This window comes from Notolabrus celidotus, chromosome 22 (assembly GCF_009762535.1).
Source record: "Notolabrus celidotus isolate fNotCel1 chromosome 22, fNotCel1.pri, whole genome shotgun sequence".
Lineage (NCBI taxonomy): Eukaryota > Metazoa > Chordata > Actinopteri > Labriformes > Labridae > Notolabrus > Notolabrus celidotus.
Window position 1 is genome coordinate 4,715,969 of NC_048293.1, and position 19,231 is coordinate 4,735,199.

Sequence of the window (19,231 nt, forward strand, 5' to 3'; positions counted from 1 at the left end):
GATTGTCATATGTGGTGTTTTTTTATTTTATTTTACTTCTCAATTTGTTCAAGGAATTTTAATTCCTATTATGATTATTTTTTTGTTTGTTTATTTATTCATTTATTTGTTTTATTATTATTATTTCCATGTGTATGTATGTATGTATGTATGTATGTATGTATGTATGTATGTATGTATGTATGTGTGTGTGTATGTGTGGGGGGGTGTATGTATGTATGTATGTGTATGTATGTATGGATACATGTTTGTTTTTTTATAATTATTGCTCTTTTACTTTTTTTTTGATAACTTATTTATCCTATTATAGTTTCACTATTCTTTATTTTCCTGCTTAAGTATTTATCAATCTTTTATTTTAAATTATTATCACATATTATTATTGGATGGTTTTTTTTCATTCATTCACTTATTGTCTATTATATAAGAACATCACTTCCTTAAATTGTTTACATTGATCTTTTGTTTGTAATGTGTACAAATTTAAATAAAAAGATATTTGGAAAAAAAAAGAGGAAAGATTTGTTTAACGGGTTCATGGAAGTCAGCTAACTTTTTTCAGAATGAGTAATGACTTGCTTCGACAAGTTGGTCTTTCCATGAAGCACCTTTCAGAACTAAAGTTGGCCTGCTGATTATGGCTCACTTGACTTTTAATATCTATCTTTAGATGCCGATTTTAATGTTGATTTGAAAAGTTTATTCTATTTTGGAAAACTACACAAGGAACCTGCTGTTCTTCAGAAACCTTAAAAAAATAAACAAAGCTTTTATTTTGAAAGGAATCAGACAAAATCGAATGGATGTCTGGGAAATGCAGTGTCGTTTCAAAGCCATTGCTGGGTAAGACATTGTAAGACATATTATGACCACACAGAGGCGCCATACAACTGCAGACTGCAGGTAGAGCTGCACACATCACATCTTGATGCTTCTCCAGTTTAATCAGAAATATAAGAAATATAAATAAATATATATATGTATATATATATATTTTTTTTCCAACTTTATTTGTAGAACATTTTCAACATTTTAGACAGACAGGGTGACATACAACATGAGGTATAAAAAAGTAGAATAGACATCAGTTGGCACATCTGAATGTTAACACCCTTCCCCACCCGCCACCCATTACAAGGCCATTCGAAAACAAACAAAACAAAACAAAAACAAGACAAATAAACAAAACAAGAAAAAAATATATATATATGTATAATACAAACACCCATGGACAAATAGCAAAATAAAATAATAATGGTAATAAATAAACGTTGCACACATCAGTCGTCCAACTCCGAGGAAAAATATAGAAATAAATATTTTGACTAGGAAAGTTTTTCTAACATTTTGAGGATTAATAAAAAAGTGATAAGAAAAAATTAAAACTGTGAGGTCTACATATCCTTATATATTTTAACCTTAGATCATAGCTATTGTATCAACCTTTTAAAAATAAGTCTAGGGGAGCTTTGGCAATGGGTGACATCATGGTCTTCAGAAAATAAAGAGATAAAGAAAAAGGCTGCAAAAGCTTTTCAAGTATAGATTATTACAATGATTTATTTACAGTACTGAAAATTAACTTAAAGGTTGAACTGGCAGAAGAAAGATAGACTTCTGAGTTCTCAAAAGGCCAAAATAAGCCTCCCTGATGATATTATCACTCTAAACCTGACAAAAATCAAATATAATTCTAAACTAAATTCTGTCAAAGTTTATAAAACAACAAGGCAAACAATAACTGGTAATACCACAACACAACACAAACACAGAACTAACAAGTGAGGGAGTCACAAGTGTCACCATGCAGGCTTTGAAGTCACAGTCAAGTTCAAAGCTCCAATGATGAGAAAATCAGTCCCAGCTGAAAGATGATGTGGAGCACTCAGCTCACCAAAACAGATTCACCAGATGACAGACTACAGTCATTGGACAAAACTCCATTTTATTCATTTCAGTTTAGGGTCTAATTTAAATCCAATAAAACCTGAAAGCTGATACAAAGGACAGAGTTCAGTCCCACCGAGAGCATAACCAACATCCCCTAGTCATGACAGACTGATGGGAAGTGTAACAGGTTGTAAAAAAGGTTTTTCCGCGAAACAAATCAAGAGAATTATGTCGATCAGATTGTTGCTGGTCCCTCAAGGTTCAAATGTGCCCACAATAGCATCTGGGTAAGGATACTGGCAGCTGCAACAACAATTAAAAATGAATAAGACATCTTTTTATGTGTCTCCATCCATCCTGGATTGAAGTCTTAATGGAGGACATTAGCGGTGCAAGTTGGTGGAGAGAGATTGGACACATCATGACTGTTTACAGGCTATTGATCCATTCATTTTTCTACTCTTCCTGCTATTTTTAGACGAGAGGACAGACTTGTCTTTTCCAGTTTGTTGTTGTGATCAATATCTGCCCTCAGCGCTTATCTGTCCTCAACCAATTTTCTTGATTTCAAAATTTGTTTTTCAGTTTTTTTCAGACAGAAAAAAGACTGGAAACAAAAGAGAGAAATGTCACCAGTTAAAGGCAATCCCATTCTTAGTGTTCAAGATTGGTCTGACTCTTGGTTAAAGTCACGGATAGACATTAAGCAGCCCAGTTACATCAATATTGCCATAGCTGAAAGGGGCAAACAGTGTCAGTGTCACCCTCTCACTCACTCACTCTCACTCTCTCTCTCTCTGGGCTATTTATCGCCCTGTTTCTTCCCACGGTTTGACATCTAAATGGACACTGTCCGTCCCTGGTGGCCCGCTGTGAGAATGTAAACAAACATCAGAGCCGATGAGGATCTGACCCCTCTGCTGGACTGGTTTTCCAAAACAAAGCAGCCGAACCACCAGACCATATCAGATTAGCCTCATGGAGGACAGAGGTGGATGCAGGTCACAGTCTCTTCCTTATAAAAAATGGTTAGGGGATAATTGATGTAAAAAAACTGACAGATAATGTATGTATAAAGGTTCATATTGGAAATAAGTCATCACAAGGGCTAGGTTAATATAGTGGAATATTAGAGATATTCTTCCAGACATTAACAACTGTTTTGGTGTTTTGAAAATGTCACTTATTTAGTCCCAAGAATCAGACGAAAAAAAAAAAGAACTCACATACTGTGCATCCCTCCAATCAGAAAAAAATGGCATCAACAACAAAAACAACAAGCTGGTAAGCATAGCTTAGCTTTAAAAAAAAACGCACCAGTTGACACAGCCCAGTCTGTCCAAAGTGATTAAAAAAACAGCCAACCAATGTCTATAAAGCTGACCTATTCAGACATTGTTCCTTTTTCGTTTTACCTGTTCCACAACTGAACTGCACTAATGACAAGTTGTAGTTTTATGGACTCTTTCATGGCAAGACAAGTTATCAGATAACCAGACTCCAGCGAGAACCTGGTTAATGGAGGAGAAATGGTCCAGTTATTAACCCTCAGTCCTCTTCTCATTTCTTTGGCAGAGATTGAGGAAACTAAATGAAACCAAAGATTATATGAAACATGAACGTAGTCTCAGTGGCATCACCCATTGGTTTCTGGAGCAGAGTTTTGAACCCCAATGATGGTGGTCGCCATATTGTAAATAACAACTCAACCTGACTTTTGACAATGCAAGAGGTAAAGAGGCAGAGTTCTGGTCTTGAGAAAGTAAAGCTGCTGTTGGTAGTCACAGAGTAAACATGTGTTCAGAGAGAGAGACTTCCTCAGATGTCCTCTTAGCCCCCCAACACAGATCGGCATGTGCAGTCATGATAGTGCCGGACTCATAACCAATCGGAGGACGTAGTAGGGGCCGCCCCTTAACCAATCAGGACAGAAGATTGGAGATTAGCTATGATTGGTCCGCCATAATGGGAACAAGGGGAATGATAACATTGCTTGATACAAAAGCATTGGAAAATGTAGTATTTTTTTTGCAATAGTCTCAAATTACTCCACTTATAGATGAGTACCGATGGGCATTATGACTTTTTCTCCAAACCCAGCAGAAAAAAAGCTAAATTTTTTACACCATTCCTACCAACAGCAGCTTTAAGCTGATGTGGAAGTGCTAAAAACTGCAGTTCCCCAAGTGTCCACTTGAGGCTGGCCCCAAAAGCCATTTAACATAACTAAAAGATATTTCTCAAAATACATTACCCTCCCTTTACTACTCTCATTTTGTCTGCTTTGAGTTTGTCTTCTCTATATGTTCGACCCATACTCATCATTAGGACTTACACTGAAACCCAGATCCTGTTGATGCATTTTGTAATACTCCCTTATACTAATGATTGAACATACTGTCTGCCCTATGCTACACTTTGAATGTATTCTGGAACAGAGATATGAAGATTGAACATTTTGAATGCATATATTGCTGAAACAATGATTATGGATACCACTCTTCATGAAAAGCAGATGGTGAACAACTGCAGACGTGGTTGTAAAGTTTCTGTGCATGTCTTTCATTCTTTTTTCTGCCATTTGCAACCAATACCCCTAAATCTGAGCATGCTCCTGCTCCTTGTGATGACGCACGAAACTACAAACTTTTTGCAGTCGTCTCAAAATCCCTAATCCTACAGGGGGGTCTGTGTTTCACTCTCATAATATCACTTAAGTCACACATGGATGCCATACTTACTCTCTTTCCAAGTGGCTGTTTGAATGAGGGCGTCAGCAAAACGCTTAAATTGTAAACCTTAATGTGATATATGTGCTATCGTGTGTGTGTGTGTGTGTGTCGAGTGCTTTAAAATTCCCTGTTCCTGCCCCCCTCCTCCCTCCTGTGTGTTGGACTGGCGTCTCCCTGCAGTCTGTGGTATGGAGGGCAGAGAGAGGGCCTCTCTTGTGTCGCTGACTGGAATTACACTTATGGTGATTTAACATGACTAAACCCATGAAGCAGAAGTGGAGGTTTTCCATTTCATGCAGTCCTGTTTTACACGTGTTTGAGGCTGAATTACTGGGTACATTAAAGGCCAGGCTTGACCAATAAAACAGCAACTCCAACTAATTCATCGGCATCTTGCTTTATGCCCATACTTAAATCGATCAGTCTTTGAGCAGGGTTGTGCTGAAAGAAACAAAGATCTTGTTTTGTTTCTTGGGGCCGTTATAACAACATTTAGAGCAGTTGACTTACACAGGATATTTTGAATCTGCTTTAACTGAGACTAAAGTATCCTTTCACATATCATCTAGATCATCTTGATGTTACTAATGTGCATACAAAATCAAGTATGTCTTTGAAAAGGAGAGTGATTCAACAGGGAAGCTGAGAAGTTAAAAAAGGCCTGTATGGAATACCTTTCAGAATTGATGTTTCCAAGACCTCCAAGATCTCTTGTGATTTCATGATTCTGCAGGTGCAGGTCTGAGTACAGTACATGCTATATTTTGAGAGAATAAACTGACATTTAACCGGAAATCTAATTTGTCACAAAGTCAAGCTGACCACAGCTTCTGTCTGCAAAGGAGAAAACTAACAGCTGCCTTTAATGTCTGCAGGAAATGAGTCCTTAGCGCTAATAAGGAAGACTTCAGTTTGGTAGTTTTCTGATTCTCTGTTCTCACACAGCAGCGCTGCTGGAACCAATGGATCAATAGTGGAAAGAACACTTCCTCTCATATTGCGGCTTTCTGCCACTTTATACTTTTACTGAAAATCTTCAGAGGAAGCCAATGCAGTTTTACTTCTTTTAAGACAGTTCATAGTTACTTTGTGGATTAATTATCCTCTTAAAAAAAGATCATGTTTATATCATATCCTGTTTCTTTGTTCTACTTTGACTAAGACAGCTGAAAATTAAGATTGGGTGAGCTTATTGTAAAATGTTCAAACACATCCTTTATGTTGATGCAAAGTAAATATAAAATCATATTTAATGAATAGTATGTTAAGTAGCATAACACTGACAGCAATATAAAAAAAATGCAACTGTGCGTTTCCTCGATATGGAGTATATTGAGACTTTTGTTTAGTCACTTGTTGGTTTTGGTTTAGTTTGGATCTCGAAGCAGAGATTGACACAGAGAGCTGTATAGAAAAAGAGTTTATTCAACAAGCAAGACAAAAGAGCAGGCAGTGGAGGCTGGGAACTTGGCTGGCTCCAAGAATCAGGAGAGAGGAGAGAACAGCTTCCCAGAGATGACACGAGGTGCTGAGCGAATGGAAAACTCAGGCACTGAAGACACTGAGACTGGCACACATGATTACCTGAGAACACCGAAGAAAACTCAGGAAGCACAAACAAAATGACAAGCTACACTGTAAAACTGGCTGCTGTTGATCAATATCCATGAATGTCTTCTGAAGTCACGTTTGATCATGTGAGATTCTGTGTGATCCAGTCTCTACTGTACCATCATGACCACCAATGTGAAGTGTGGTCTGGCAGTCTCATGGAATCAACCAATGTATTCAGAGGATTGTTATGTTAAAAATCACATGGAAATATCTTTGTGTGTGGTCTCCCACAGTTTCAAAATCAGTTAAGATCACCTCTCTCTCTCTCTTCATCTCCTCTATCCCTCTTTCCAAACCAACTCTGTTGAGGCAGATGGCTGTCTAACATGAGTCTGGTTCTTCTGGAGGTTTCTGCCTGTTAAAAAAAGTTTGTCCTTGCCGCTCTTACTTGCTAAATGCTGGTGTTGATGTTGGGTCTTTGTTAATAATTCAACACAGAGTATGGTCTAGACCTGCTATGTTTGAAAAAGCATCTTGTGATTTGGTGCGATATAAATAAAGAGTGGCCAGCCTGAGTTGTTCAACATTTCTTCTAACACTCTTGAATCAGTACATATGCAAAATTCTCAACAGGAGCGCCCACAGAGTCGTTAACGCTGTGACACAGGAAACATGACAGACTATTTTACTGTAAGAATTGTCTGTTTCATTTATAAGACCTTTCTACACTGACCTACTTACAGTATGTGATGTAGACATGATGTAGTCCGTGCTTGTGCATGTTGACACATACTGGACACACATTAGACACGCAACATACCCACAGTGACAATAATGTATTGTGGTATTTAGGAATGTCATGGACAACAGGCCAGTTGGTACGCTTCAGCTGCAACACAGACTATTTCTGAAATGACAAACAACAACAACCTGTTGTTTTTCTGTCCTTTGCAGAACAAAGTGTCATGTCTGACAAAACAGGAGCAGGAGCAGGAGAAGGTTTTCACGGAGAGGCATGCTTTAGTTTGTGCGAGGCCTTCAAGTACAGACTGTTTTCTAATTAACTGAAGGTAATTTGCTCTGCCTCTGAATAAATATTGTCATCAACTCAGCAGGGTGGAATTAATTCTCATTTTTCACTATCTTCTCTTAAACAGCACTCGGCTCAGTTATCTGTTTTCTTCTTGTTTCCAGACAAACACAGCCACAGAATCATGCTGTGATGTAGCTAATCTGTTTCACAGAAGCGTTAACACTTGTGAATAGATTGTTTACATTCTTTTAATTTGTCAGTCGGTTCATTGAGCATCCGCGTTAGCTCGCAACAGAAAAGAGATGAGAGAAACATCTGCTACGAGTGTTGCCGGCTTGATTGGACATGCACGCCATTGTTGCAGTCACTAATGCAAGAAACAGCCTTCTGTACCCTGTCAGTGTGAAAGTGAGGATTTAACACTGATCATATAGGCTGAATTTACAGATTGAGCCAGCTATCATGTTTGTAATGTGTTTTTTATTTACTCCAAGGAGTGGATGTGCAACAAAAGAAACTGGCAAAAAGAATGCTGTCTCAAAACTATCTCACAGTTGGCCAGCAAATTCAGACATTCATAGTTCCTAGTAGATTAATCATGCAAACAACAGTTATACCTCTGACCTTTCCTCTACAACCGTCAGCTTGTTAAATATTAACATTTTATTGTTAACTGACATTATTTGACAGTTTTATGGGGAACTGTCTTGACTGAAAACTGTTGGATGTTGTGCCCTAAGATTTAGTGCCAACTCATTTCTCCACTCAGGATGATTTAGCACATCTATGGTGATCTCTTTCTTACTTTCTGTAAAGCCACATCATCACTTCTCAAATGTAAAACTGTGCAATAATGCTATTCTGATAAAATAGACTACTACTTGCAAATCCAACCTCAGCTGTATTTTTAGATTGGCGCCGATTAGCAAATGTTAGCACCCCTACATGCTAACCTAGCAAATTGAAAATGGGTGAAAAATCAACCTTTTAAACAATGCTGTGGTAGAATTGTTGTTTTGAGCATGTTGGCATGCTGGCATTTGCATTTAGCTCATAGCACAGCTGTTATAGGTAACCAAGGGCAGGTAGTAGCTCAGTCCATAGGGACTTGGCTTGGGAACCGAAGGGTCGCTGGTTCGAGTCGCAGTATGGACGAAGTTTGGCAAGTGGACTGGTGGCTGGAGAGGTGCTGGTTCACCTGCCTGGGCACTGCCGAGTTGCCCTTGAGCAAGGCACCGAACCCCCAACTGCTCGGGGTGCGCTGGTTGACGGCAGTATCCTCACTCTGACATCTCTCCCTAAGCATGTTCACTGCATGTGTGTGCATTGTATGTATATACCAAAAAAAACGTATGTGTAGCATGTCAAAAAATAGCATGAGTGAAAAAATTGAATTTCCCCCCTGGGGATCAATAAAGTACCTTTCTTCTTCTTCTTCAAAAGCCGAACAAAAAAGCTAGCATAGCTGCGTGTTAGACTTTGGAAAAGAAGAGGATGTATGCACCGTGGCGCATTCTTATTGTATTTTTTTAAGCTTTGAATTTGCAGTTTGGTTGTCACCATCACAATTTCTTTGGTCCTAATATGAATGCATTTAGTGGGATGGTACACTCCGGTCGTCAAAACTGGCACTTCTAAATGTAACCTCTTGGCGTACTGGGACTTCTTACCATCCGCCAGTACCCTTTCCTGTACTCTCCATGTTGTAGATTCCCTGTGGATTCATTGTTACACTTAAAATACCTTACTCACGGCATGCTACGTGACACTCTTGTTCTTTCGTTACACACGTTACATGACACTCACTTGTCTGTAGTAACGTCAGATTTACATGAACTCGTAAAGCCTCTACAGTGTTGGACAACGACGCAACAGCCAACAGAAGATGACAGCAATGCCTTTCTCTTGCAGCCCCTGTCTTCCTCTCCTATCTGTGTCTGTCTCTGCTGTGTGATGGAAGTGGCGTCAACTTGATTTGATCACTCTCCATTAGAGTCCCCCACACACCAAAGCTTCTGCATGTAGTTTGTTTAGCCTGATGAAAAAATGGATAGCAGCATGGTGATGCAGAGACTCAGAGGTTCTTTGTTTTTGTGCTATGCTGAAGTAGTCTCTTCAATAAATGTATGTTGTGAAAATCAGCATTATCTTCTGGTAAAACTAACGATTTATTGATACTGGCTGCACACATGCCAACCAATGAATAAGGAGAGTACCAGTTCAGCTTAAGCACTGCCCTAAAGCGTACCCTGCTTTACTGTATACATTACCCCAAATGGGAGCATCAGTTTTGAAAAGAACCATGTGCTTAATGGAGGAAAGCTCATAAACTAATCAGGAAAGTATTTATTGAGGTAATAAATCTATTAAGATTTGGGGTAATTTCCTTGTCTTCTTCAATGCAATTGAACAGGACTTATTTTTGCAACTAGTGCCCTATTCTGGACTCTAGGAAGAATAAAGGTTTAAAACACGTTGGCATTGGCTCCATGTTTTAGTCCACTTTCTTGACAGTTTTATAGGCTGTACTCTATGAGGCGGATGGCAGTCTTTTCCACTTTTTACCCCTAAAACTGATGACGCAAAAGACATGAATTTGTTATTTTCTGAGTCAGGCCAGCCTACAGCGATATGTTGGTCTAAGAGAGTTTAAAATACCAACACATAATAGCCTGAAGCAAAGTCAGGCTTTGGAAAACAGTGTCTTCAGCAATTAATCATAGTATTTGCTTTAATGTTGGCGAGAGCAGGAGATGTAAAGTGAAAGGAACACAGGCGGATGTGATCTATGTTAGGATGATCTGACCAAAAGACATTTATTGATTGAGCTTTAGAGCTCAGGAAAGTATTCACATGCTCTTCATCATCAGTGTGACAATTTCTATCCCTACTCCTTTCACCAACTACACGTTTTCCACCACCAGCTCAGAGCCAGCTCATCTCCCGTTACTGTCAGACTCGAGTTTTCCATTAGTCTCCTGGGGATGCTGGACTTATAAGATAGATGGTATAATCCTTTTTCTGCAGCCTGCAGCAGATAGCACATCAGTTTCCTCAGTTTGTGCATCCCACAGAGTGAAAAAGACTTCAGGCAGGCAGCCAGATTGGGAAGAAAAGGGTTAAAGGTCAAGCGTTGTATGGGGACTGATGTGAGCAGCCACATGCCTCAACCCTGACCTTTAACCTGGAGGTGGATGAGGACAGGGCTGGACTGTTCTTCTGAAGAGGGATGCTCAAAAACACACACTGCACACAACCTCAAATGACTTTATGATGGAAAGAGTGACAGATACAAGCAAGCACATTAAAGACATTGCAGCTGCAGGGGTTACTCGTCACTCAAAAGCAAAACCAAAGTTGTCTCTTCACCAACCAACCAACCAACCAACCAACCACACCAACAAATCAACCAACCAACGACAGGTCTTCTTTTATCCATTTTGATCACATGAATAGTTTAGAATATGTTTGCATAATTATGGGCGTGGTCAATTTGATAGGTGGGTGCATTGAAGCAGTGTCCCGGGAGGCCGTAGGTAGGCCTCAGCTCCACCTGATGGCCTGTTTCTAGGTTGATTGAATTGTTGGGGCAGCATTGCCATTATACCGCCATCGTTGGGCCCCTTAAAGCTGCTTCAGAAACCTATAAGTGACGCCACTGAGACTACATCCATGTTTTATACAGTCTATGGTGTAAATAGGATCCTGATGTTCCCCCAACCCCCTCGAAAGCGTCCCTTCAGCCAGAACTGAGGCTGTTAAACGTGGTTTCGCACTCCTCCCCTCGTCCTCAGCTGCTGCAGGGCAACATTGACGAGAGGCAGCTGTTGCGGCGGTGAGGGGGTGTGATTGATGCAGTAGGCAGCAGCCAAAGAAGATTCATAGATAAATAGGCAGATCGTCAGACATGTGGTGGGGGGTAACTTTCAGAATGCGCATACACCAAGCTAATATGTGAGTGATTACTATTTTATCAGCACATAAGTCTGTGGTTGTGGCTTGTGGGATTTCTGCAGGCAAATTTGTAGCTTGAGAGCCTCAAACGAGAGAAGATGAGAACGTTTGCACACAGAAGCTGCAGTGGAGGAACCTGAGATGTTCAGAGGCTGCAGTACGTATGAGCAGTGAGCACAAGCAAAAACAGCCAGGAAGGAAGCTCCTGGGTCAGGAAAAGGGAGACAGTTTAGACAGCTGGTATCATGTAACGCTCTAATAAAACTCTTCCCCTTTTATTAACATGTCCCTGTGGAGACAAAACCCAAACTCACCAAGGCACGCAAAGATACACATGCACATTTCAACAAGAGTGGATATAAGGAACAACTCACACACACATGCAGACAAGCATGCTTACCTTGTAAAAATGCATGTGCAGTCAAGGGTTTTATCAACTAGGGCTTTGTAATAAAGCTCACCTCTGCATGCCAGATTCAGGCCTGGACAGTTCAACAATTTTGTGTGTATGCCTGTGAAAGTGTGTGTGACTTCTTTGTCCTTGACTCTGTATGTGATGCTGTATTTTTGGCATCTGTTGCTTTCAGCAGAAGCTCAGATCCCGGTCCCCTGTCCTTAAGGCAAGGTCTCATGTAAACCGTGTTAGTGTTTGTGTGTGTGTGTGTGTGAGAGGTGATGAGTGACACTCCCTGTTCAATTTTGTCAGGATGTGTCAGCACCCTCATCTGTTTTTCCTTTTATCCCTCCAGCCCTCTCTCCTGCATCTCTTTTTCAGCTCCATGTTGCAGCTCTCAGCAGTTCAGAATGGCCTGGTCTTTTTGGAGTTTTGGTCGAGTTTTTTTTTTTTTCCTGGGAGAAAGCCGCCACTCTCTTCCTCAGGTTTCCCTCACAAAAAAAGCTTGTTAACAGAGCCAGCAGTGCTCACAATGAGTGCTGGCCTCCAGCTGCTTGTTGGTTTCAGTAAGCAGTGTTAACATCACATTTTCATAGAAACTAACAGATTTAAAGGGACATGTTCTCACTTCAAATTACAAAGCGTGGCCTTCCCCACTCAGCCCTTTTGCTATCTCATCCCCTGAACGTGTCCTTACGGCTAACGGTGCCTGCCAAAATTAGCTTGCTAAGCTGATTTGAGCTAGCAGCACTCATAACTTGAGTCTTTGCCAACAGCCAAATTTATATACAACTTCTCTATATCTAGAGTGGATGAACATGACTATTTTTATTTTGCTTATTATTACTGGAGAGAATAACCTCTAAAATCAACGTAAAAAAATGCACAAATTTCAGACTATCCAAGCTAAAATTAGCTTACCTGCTAATTGCCTGACGTGAACAGAAGTAACAAAGAAGCCAAAGTTGGAATACTTGACTGGTGCAAACAGCTCCTCAAACAACGAATAACTAGGGCTGTTAGTGTTACAGCATTGATTAATGTGATCAAGGTCCTAAATGAACATGTTTGTTTTAAATCCTGTATTTAAGTCCCTTTTGGCACACCATAGTCAAACTGCTGCACCATTTTTTGACGATGAGTCAAAAGGTGCAGCTAATCAGACTGATGTCATAGTCAAACATGAGAACATTGTCATTGTTGGTGTTTTGATCAGGATAAAGGACCTTTATTGCACACCTAATATGCACACCTCTTAAAGCCAGGGTTGGTAGTCACGGAAAGCTAGCATGAATTTGAATGTAGCATCTCCTCAGGACTCTGTCTAACCCCTCCCTTCCTCCCCTCAGAGCTCCTCCAAAATGACACCCCCGCTCACATGCACGAGTGCAGCTGATGGTGACTGATTCAAAACCGGTCCTCAGCACATCGTTTGTGTTTTGCACTACGTCAACTCATGTCTCACTCAGCGGTAAGAAAACACCAAAACATTCTCATAGTGAAAGTTAAAAACACAAACAAACATGGCTGCTGTTAGTACTCACAACTGTCATGCTAACATTATCCAGTTGTACTGGTGACACGATATCAGGAGAAAAATTATAACACATATAATACATCTAAATTTTCTGTATGACTTACTAGACATTAACTTACATTAATTCTTTTGCTTGTCAGAGCCCCCATGGTGAGAGCTTTTTAGACTCTGATCTGGACTACAGTCCGCTTGAGCAAAGCACCTCATCGGGTCAGAGGGGACAGGCCCGAGGTCGAGCGAGAGGGGCGGTCAGTAGAGGCAGGGGAAGCAGAGGCAGGGGATGGGGAGTACACGCCAGGGAAATGTACGCGCAGGAGGCGGCAGAATGGCAGGATGGGATTTGATTGGTTTCATCATTTTGCTCCTGATGGCAGGGATTGGTTGGTGTTTTCCCAGGTTCACTCCGGCTGTAGATAGCAGCTTTTCTTCCTTCTTTTTTAAGAACACATTATTTATTGATTTCCATCGGGACATAAAGATCATTTTAACCAGTGTAACAAAAAGTGTATCTAAATCTGACTACCAACCCCTGCTTTAACGCCATGGATACAGAATTCGCATAGCTAGGCACTAAGACCGTGAGTCGCTTGCTGCTCTTAAGAAAATCCCCTTTCTCCTCGGGTGACAGCTGTTTATTTACTTCTTCCTCTGTTATTTAGGTAAAGTGACGCTTTGAGGTTTCACATTATTGCTATTCTTCACTTGATGCAATACACGTGGTGATGTGTCTGGGGTGTGTTCCCGGGCAAGGGAAACAGAATTAGACGCAGGGTAAAATTGTATTCTGCTCTCTGCCGTCATCAGGGACTCGTTATGTAAGTGGTTTAAAATGTTTAAGAAACTTCCTGTTGTCCCTCTATCTGGTCTCCTTCCTGTAACGCTGTGATGGTGTTTATTTATACCCTGTGGGCTGAAGAAGGGGGTGCATGCACCAACACACAAGCACACTTCCCTGAGACATATACCTACACACACATACACATACACACAAACAGGGCCGTCTTGTCATGTGATGCAGGCCTTGTGATAGTTGATGTTGTTATAGGAGACACATTCCAGCAGGATTTGGAAGGGATCTTAGATGTGTGTGTATTTTGGTGTGTGTTTGTGTGTAAAGAACTGAAGTGCTTTAAATCAAATCCATCTCACATCGTCCATCATCAGGTCTTACTCTCACTCATCGGCTTTGTAACCTCACACCCTCATCGACCCGACAACAGACTATTTCCCATTTTAGCTATTTTTTCCCCTCTTGGGTCATCGGCTAAAACTGAGCTCTAAAGTGTATGAGTAAGTGACGCCTGTGCCTTCGCCACCTCACATAACATTGAAGGAGGACACAGGAGTCCCATCAACCCCTGCTGACCATATGGATCTAATTCCAGGGGTCATGTATGAGTAACAGGGGAGAGGTTGAAGTTTCCATGGGGGAGATTTCCATCACCTTCTATTAACGCATAGGAGAAACAAGGCGGTATATGAAGGGCTCTCCACATGAAGTCATTGTATGATCCTGTCAGCAACCTGCACCAGTCAATAAAAAAGTATTCAAGCCCACATTTATAAATTCAAACTGTATCATGATCTGCAGTCTGTGCTGTCGACTACCTGGTCTCCATAGAAACACAGATTTTGAGCACACAAGTCTTGCAGTTCACCAAATAAAGTATGCGGTTAAACTATACCTGCTGCGTGATGTGAACACTGTGTTTCAGTTTTATGATTCAGAATTTGGGGAAAGAAAATTCTGATCTCACAGGGACCTGTCTAAATACAGAATGAATAAAGTCATTATATATTAGTAAAAGAGGTCGAAAGCACAGACTTAGACTGCAGTGAGTGATCAAATCTTCAGTGATGACTTCTTGCACTCTTGTTCTCAAATGATCAAATATGACAGACCATTTAAGCTTATCATTAAAACTCAGTCCTGATCTATGATGATTTCTTTGTTGTTGATTTTATGTAATTGCATAATTGTGCGCTCTAGGCTACATGCAGAAAACTATACAGTTGCTATACACAGCGTTTGCAACATTTGATTACGTCTTACGTTCACTGTTTTTCCCATTGAATTTTCACACAGGGTGGAAACAACATGCTGTGATAGTATTGCACTGCTACGATCAAGGTTTGCAAGTTGTATGAGTGAAGGGAGTCTGACCTGTCGTTTTGAGTGGAGCTTTGACGCATGTTAAAGTCTCTGACAAAGGGTAATAATATGAGTATAAAACAGTCTACTATAAAACTAACAACCCAGCTAACATTAGCATTCAACCACTCATTCTTTATATCTTCTGTTGTGAAGTCCAGGTTTTTCCAGCTGAGACTTATAACTAAGGTTAAAGCCTAATTACCTTCCAAAGATTTGGAGAGAGTGGTACATGCCTTTATTACTTCTAGGCTTGATTATTGTAATTCTTTGTATGTGGGCTTAGAGGTGTCGTCTATTCAGCGCTGCTCGTCTCCTGACTGGCAGGAAAAAGAGGGAGCACATCATCCCTGTGCTGCGTGCTCTCCACTGGCTCCCAGTCCGTCACAGGATTGATTTTAAAATTGCACTTTTAACGTACAAAGCCCTTAATGGATTGGCATCATCCTACTTGGCTGATCTTGTTCATGTTCATAATCCAGCTCGAGCACTGAGGTCAACAAACCAGCTGATCCTGGATGTGCCTAAAACACGGCTTAAAACCCAGGGTGACCAAGACTTTGCAGCAGCGGCCCCCAAGTTCTGGAATGGCCGACCAATCCAATTACGATCGACCCCCACTGATGAATTTTTAAATCTTTGTTGAAGACACATCTCTTCTCTTTGGCCTTCTCCTCATGAGGAGGACATTAATATCCTGATATGTTGTGTTGTTTATTGTTGTCCTCATTACCTTGTAAAGCACTTTGGCCAACACTGGTTGATTTAAATGTGCTATATAAATAAAGTTGACTTGACTTGACTTATTAGCTACTACTAATTCAAACCAGTTCAGGCTTGTGTTGCCTTTTGCGAATCATCTGCTATTATATCCTGTAACATTATTAAACTGGAGGGGGATGGATGCTAACATAGGCCGTTGTCTAACTCGGTCAGGGTAGATGGCTGTCTAACATGAGTCTGGTTCTGTTCGAGGTTTCTGACTGGTAAAAAAGAAGTTTTTCCTCACTGATGTAACTAGCTAAATACTGCAAGGTGCAATACTCAAGGTGGATTCAAGCGGCAACCTCCGGTCTCAAACTATGAAGCCCATGCGGAAGTGTTATAAACTGCAGTTCATCGAGAATCCGCTTGAGGCTGGCTGCAGAAACACCGGAAACCACATACACACCAATTCAAAAAAGACGATCTTTGCAGCAGAAATAAACATGTTTACAGCCTGGTTAAAAAAACGGCTTGGCTCTACGTAGCTAATCTCTCTATCGGCACACACTGTACAGGGGGTGAATTTTTTTCTAATACGACGGTTCATAAGATATTAAGATTACAAGTTTTTGCCCAAATGAGGACATGACTGACTTGACTCCCGGTCTGGAACACATTGCTGTTGGCTAGGAGGCTCAAACCCCGCCTCTTTATGTCACACTCTGCCTGGTTGAGTTCTGCATTTCCAATATGGCTGCCACCGTCGATTGGCTTCTAAACAGCGTTCAGGAACAGATGGGTGATGTCATGGATACTACATCCATATTTTATACAGTCTATGGTCTTATCTTGTCTTGATGTTGGGTCTTTGTTAATAATATAACATAGAGTACAGTCTAGACCTGCTATGTTTGTAAAAGCTTCTTGATATAGCGTTTGTTGTGATTTGACACTATACAAATAAAGATTGATTAATTGATAGTGAGGTGTCAAATATCCATTGTTTTTCTCAGTCTCCAAACAACAGACACATTGCTATGATAGTGATTTACCAGATTCCCTACTTGAACAGGCTGCTTTTTTTCAAATCTGCAACACAGCAGTACAACATTGTCCCCATAATTACACAGCTGGACTGAATACTTGATTGTCATTGGTGAGTTATGTCAGTCAACAGTCCTCTATTTCTGTCAAGATGACTGCTTCTTTGCTGTATGATAAACAGAAGAAAATAACTCTTTGCCCTTAAGAATTAACAGATTACAGGAGATACATACAACGTTATCTCCATTTTCTACATCAAAGTACTACCAAACCTCACCACGCTACAAGATGTTATCTGTCATCTGTGCTTGTTTGTATCTGGATAGTAGGGCATATTAGCATTCAGGCCGCAGCCATTAACAGGAGCTACAGCCCCAGCTAGTGGTGGGTGGCAGTGCTGCAGCTTAGACACAACATAAAGCCAGCAGTTTGGGTCTATGATTATGAAAATCTTAATTCTCTCTGACTAGGGAGGGGGAGGATGTTTAATTGTGTGGTTGACTTGAACGCTCACTTCCTTAATCTTCGAATGTCCCTTGAGATTACCACACTGGTTGGTTTTCCCAATACAAAGGATTCATTTATGTCATTACCTCAAGATGACTCAGTTTTTCTCTTGTGTTTACGGGAAAATAAGTAAAATAGATTGGTCTCTGGAATGGGCCAGACCACATCATGATATGCGGCCATTGTCCACACTTATTCAGTAAGTTGAGCCTTGTATTTGGTTTGCTTGTTTTGTGATTCTGCAACTGAGGGGCTGTGAATAAATCATCCCATGTTAAAGCTGCTGTTGGTAGTCACAGAGTAAATATCTCTTCGAGAGAGGGACTTTGAATGTCAACACTAGCCCTCCCAACCAGATTTCCTCTTAGCCCCCCAACACAGATCGGCGTGTGCAGTCATGATAGTGCTGGACTCATAACCAATCAGTGGATGTAGTAGGGGCCATCCCTTAACCAATCAGGACAAAGGATTGGAGATAAGCTATGATTGGTCCATCATAACCAAGCGGCAACCTCCGGTCTAAAAATATGAGTCCAATGTGGAAGTGTTAAAAACTGCAGTTCATCAAGGATCCGCTTGAGGCTGGCTCCGGGAGTACCGGAAACCACATACACACCAATTAAAAAAAAACAGATTTTTTTCTAATTTCCTTTCAGCAATTTCGAAGATATTGAGATTACTAGTCTTCCAATGAGAGGCACAGCTGACTTGATTGACAGGCGGGAACACTGTAGCTGTTGGCTAGGAGGCTCACAAAGCCCGCCTCTTTACGTCACACTGGCTCGACAGCAGCAATATGGCTGCCACCGCCGATTGGCTTCCAAACAGCGCTTCAGAAACAGATGGGTGACGTCATGGATACTACGTCCGTATTTTATACAGTCTATGGTATGGACGTGTCCCTACCAATCTCAAACAATGGCTGAAATGTCCCCACCAATATTCATGCGGCATACACAAAAGGTAAAATCCTTTCACACTTCGGCACCGCCTCCCAAATACTTTTTGATTGGCTTAGCTCCCTGTAGGCTGTTTTGCTTGCAGGTTTCGCTAGTGTTGACCATAGACTGTATGAAATAATGGACGTAGTATCCGTGACGTCACCCATCTGTTTCTGAAGCGCTGTTTGGAAGCCAATCGTCGGTGGCAGCCATATTGGAAATGCGAAACTCAACCAGGCAGAGTGTGACGTAAAGAGGTGGAGTTTTAGCCACTTAGACAACAGCTATGTGTTCCTGACTGGGAGTCAAGTCAGTCATGTCCTTATTTGGGCAAAAACTCGTAATCTTAATATCTTCTGAACCGTTGCGTTAGAAATAAATTCTCCCCCCGTACAGTGTGTGCAGATAGAGAGATTAGCTTTGTAGAGACAAGTCGCTTTTTGAACCAGGCTGTAAACATGTTTATTAATACTGCAAAGATCGTCTTTTTCCCATCCATGTCTATGTGGTTTCTGGTGTTTCTGCAGCCAGCCTCAAGTGGATTCTCGATGTATTGCAGTTTCTAACACTTCCGCATTGGCTTCATCTTTTGAGACCGGAGGTTGCCGCTTGGTGTTGACGGTGCACCCATGCCTGAAGATGTCGGCAGGCAAGAAAAGAAAGATGGACATTAGAAGCTATTTCAACAAACAAAGTGTAAGTCACCAGAAGAAAATAGTCCCCCCTCATAGGCCACCGCTAATGAATGCAAAACATCCTTTCTGTTGCAGCAGGATACACAGGCTATG

The 19,231-nt window shown here is 40.9% G+C and overlaps 1 protein-coding gene across 1 annotated transcript in view; it reads left to right on the plus strand.

Annotated features, from left to right (window-relative positions):
• The window catches only part of LOC117806023 (serine/threonine-protein phosphatase 2A regulatory subunit B'' subunit alpha-like), a 122,548-nt gene that overhangs the window by 7,354 nt on the left and 95,963 nt on the right, over positions 1-19,231 (plus strand). The gene's annotated exons all lie outside the window — the stretch shown is intronic.